The sequence below is a fragment of the Schistocerca serialis genome, chromosome 1 (assembly GCF_023864345.2).
Source record: "Schistocerca serialis cubense isolate TAMUIC-IGC-003099 chromosome 1, iqSchSeri2.2, whole genome shotgun sequence".
NCBI classification, from domain to species: Eukaryota; Metazoa; Arthropoda; class Insecta; order Orthoptera; family Acrididae; genus Schistocerca; species Schistocerca serialis.
The window spans coordinates 160,605,561-160,609,732 of record NC_064638.1 but is presented as its reverse complement, the minus strand read 5'-3'; the positions used below and the strand labels follow the sequence as shown (position 1 = coordinate 160,609,732).

Here is a 4,172-nt window from a genome sequence, read left to right as displayed (position 1 = left end):
TCTGAGGAGGGTGCATGCAAGGTTTCCCTCGTTAGTGAGAGTAAACACTTTGGTAATAACGACAGGACGTCGAAGACGTAGTCGTCGTATGTTTCTACCTGCAGTGTTACGGTTGCGCGGCAGATAACTTGCGTATTTCAGCGTAAACAAGACGCACGCAACCTGCGAGGCAATACCTGCCGGATGACACGAAGGGCGGCGCCACTTTGCGAGAATCGGCGGTATTCTCCACCGCAGCGCCTCCCTGCCCCGCCGCTTGTTTCGGTTCTTGCCCCCACCCCTTCTGCCTCTCGGAGGATTATCCTCGGCTGGCGATACCACCGGATCACAACTTCGCCAAAGGCTTAGACTTGCCGCTGCGTCTATCGAACGAGCGGCGGTTCAGAGGTTCAGTGGTTCCATCGCCTGGCCTGCGCACCCGTTCCCCAACACATGTCTCCCAGCATCAGTTATTGCGGCAGCTAAAAAAACCATAACTGCATCACTAAATTAAATCTTTTTTTAAAATACCGATAACGCTAATAGTCTTTACTGACAGTTTTCCTGGACTACATTTTTGCTTTCCATAGTAGAATCTTCACTTATGTCCAGCTCTCACTCCTTACTCAATCATGCGGACGTAAAACGCAACTGCTTTCCGTCTGAAGTGAAGACAAGCTTTCCCTGTACATATGGCTGAGTCGTGCTGCCCCGGCTTATGCGTTGGTTTAAATCTTGATTGTTACTCTGCGTTTGGTTTCCCGCGGTTATGCCGTGGTTCTTCTTCTTTTTACGTGTGGCAGCAGCGGTGTGTATCGATATTCGCACCTTGTACTGTCTTTGGTCTGGTGCTTGTAGTTTCCAGCTAGCCGGTGTGCGGGAGTCGTCCGGTTGGTGTGGATCAGCCAGGAAATCTCCGGGCTGAGCAGTGGGCCGGGCCCGCTGGCGGTCTCTACGCAGTGTCGGAGTGTGTGGGAGCTGTTCTGATTTGCTACGAGGTTCGTGGCTCACCGACCCAGGACATCAAAGTTGAGTGGTTATTTAATTACCGAAGCCAGTCTGTTCACATAGTGCCGTTGGTTTTCATGGTTGGCTGTTGGGGGTATTCCCTTGAGCAACAGCGAGTTGGCGGAAGTTAGGCCACCATCCGGTGCAGTTTAACTGTGTTTTGGTTATTTGAAGTCAACGTGCACCAGTGGAATTTTCTGCCTTGTGGCCGTTGTCGTTCCGGTTACCTGCCCTGGCCACTGACGTAAAATTCAGGCAGTGTCCTTTCCTCACCGTGTTGTCGCTGTCCAACACGTGTGTGTAGTTTTGACAGCTTATGTATACTTGGTTGTAGGCAACTACACCTTTTACGTTTTGGCTTTGGAGTTCCTTGTGTACTGGTCGGGTGGAAAGCAAGTCGTCTTGTCGGTGGGTCCGTTGACTGTCTCTTGGTTGGGTTGTCAGCAGATCGGATACAGTTGGGTTCAAGTGGTTCAAGTGGCTCCCCGCACTATGGGACTAAACTTCTGAGGTCATCAGTCCCCTAGAACTTACAACTACTTAAACCTAACTAACCTAAGGACATCACACACATCGATGCACGAGGCAGGATTCGAACCTGCGACCGTAGCGGTCGCGCGGCTGCAGACTGTAGCGCCTAGAACCGCTCGGCCAGACAGACCAGCGATATAGTTGGGCCGACTTCCTGTCTCCCCTAAGCGAACGTTAATGTTTCACGTTCAGACCGACCCCCGGGAGCTCCTGAGCGCCGCTGACTATACTGCCTTTTCTTACTGGTGTTTGATTGTGTATTTTAATGGCTCATAGCCGATGGTTTGAATTTGTATGCATTTAGTTGGGTTTTAAATAATGGGCCTTCAGCCGCTTTAAAACTGATAGTTCCTTACTTGTCACGTCTTGCAGTTTTTGGACCTTCACCTCATTTGAAATATTATTTAAGGATAAAACCTTGCGCTTTCCGTTTTGAAAATTTATCGTAGTTGTGTTTTAAATCATGGGCCTTCAGCCGTTTTAAATAAAGAGGTTGTGCCCTTGAGCCATAAGATTGTGTGACATATTCAGTCGATAGTTAAGCTCTGAAATTTGCGCTGTAATGTTTGGGCAACTAAATAAAGTTATACGTCTTCGAGTGTAACTGACAGCCGCTCATTTTTGGCCCCTTTCCACAATTCCAGCTACCTGTTCGGATTTAACCATGCGTCTCAAAGGCTGACAGCTCCTTCCTCGTTTTTTCTAGACTTCTTCAGTGTTTGTCATATCGGTGTCCTTCCATGCCCCTTTTCATGCGTGTAAATAAGAAAAAGTCGCACGGAGCCAGGTCAGGCGAGTAAGGTGCGTGGGGCAGAGGAACCATGCCATTTTTAGCCAAAAACTGTCTAACAGACATGGCTGTGTGTGCAGATGCGTTGCCGTGCTGGAAGAACCAGTCTTGTGTCTGCCGCAAATCGGGTCTTTTTTGGACGAAAACTGTTGCGCAATCTTCTTAAAGCTTCCTAAAACCGTCAGAGAGCACAGTTGATGGATATCCAGAACGTCATCAGTCGACATGTCGCCGTTTTTAAATCGAGCAAGCCACTCGTTCACTTGACTTTTTCCCACAATGTCATCCTGGTGAGCTGTTTTCAACATTAAAACAGTTTCAGCAGCATTTTTATCGAGTAGAAAACGTTTCGCAGCTGCGCGTTGTTCAATTAAACTAGCCATCACGAAAAATGAAACAAGAACGAAACACACGGAGCAGCGCCAGCAAACACATTCACTGTGTATGAACAGAACAAGCCAGGTCAACAGCACAGGCGGCACTGACCTGCATGTGGATTGCGCTATACACGCCTAACGGCAGAGATGCGTACTACACAAGCTCCGTCCTCGGCAATGTTATTCTAGTTTTTTTTTTTTTTTTTTTTTTTTTTTTTTTTTTTTTTTTTTTTTTTGGGTACTCCCTCGCATGAGGTATCAGTTCTGGATAACAGACACAATCGTTAGGCCACACACATATCGCAACTTTCTGTCGATTTTTTAAATTTATTTTGTTAGTTAAGTAGAAAAGTCTGTTGGCAATAAGCTGTAGAGTACAGATTAAGCTAAATTATGCCACCGCAACCGTATACTTCGAAAAATTTGTTAGTAGTATAAATAAAATGTAAAAAAATTTAAAAAATAAATTCGTCTTTAGTTGTTGGCTTCAGACGTTTAATAAAATACCCTTCTAGTTCATCAAATATCGCGAGCGCGTTGGTAGATGAAAGGAATAACATTGAAAGTGAAAGTATTACATTATTTATTAGTCACGATATTGAGCGCTGCAGTTTATAAGGCTTACGGTGCTATCGTGGAGCACGGATTCGTTACTTATTTTGTTCTACTCACATTGTGTTGATGGCTATTGTGATTTTCTCATAATGGCACGAACTATTCGGTTTGGAGTGTACGAACGAAAAGAGTGTCTTGACATCAGATTCAGTCTAAGAACAACTCCCGCCATTGGATATGGTCCAATGTTTGGGAAGTCACATCGCGAAAATCATCTTTATTAATTCTGTGTCGTTTCGTGTCTTCGATGGCAACGGCCTTGCCGCAGTGGCTGCACCGGTTCTCGTGAGATCACCGAAGTTAAGCGCTGTCGGGCATGGTCGGCACTTTGATGGGTGACCATCCAGGCCGCCATGCGCTGTTGCCATTTTTCGGGGTGCACTCAGCCTCGTGATGCCAATTGAGGAGTTACTCGACCGAATAGTAGCGGCTCCGGTCAAGAATACCATCATAACGACCGGAAGAGCGGTGTGCTGACCACACGCCCCTCCTATCCGCATCCTCCACTGAGGATGACACGGCGGTCGGATGGTCCCGCTAGGCCACTCGTGTCTTCCAACAAGCTTCGTGGGTTATAGCATTACTTTGTCAATCACAAAACGATATTATGTGACAAAATGATCTTTTTTCTGCAGATACTTTTTTCTGAAGTCAACTTTAATCCAACAATCTCTAAAAACCACCGTATACTATAGTTAAGTCGAGCCTGAGAGACTAGCCATCTTCTACGTTATCTTGGTTTTTATTATTACTATTTTTTTTAAATTTTATGTGTTAGCTTAAATTCTCTATTGAGCACTCACCAATCTTTCTCTGTCGAATCGTGATAGAAGCAACATGTAAGTCCTTTCTGTTGCCTGCTTACGAAATCG

The 4,172-nt window shown here is 46.0% G+C and overlaps 1 pseudogene; it reads left to right on the top strand.

The window, feature by feature from the left end:
• Positions 1 to 3,549: 3,549 nt before the first annotated feature.
• LOC126428740 (5S ribosomal RNA) lies at positions 3,550 to 3,667 on the top strand (annotated as a pseudogene).
• The last annotated feature ends 505 nt before the right edge of the window (positions 3,668 to 4,172 follow it).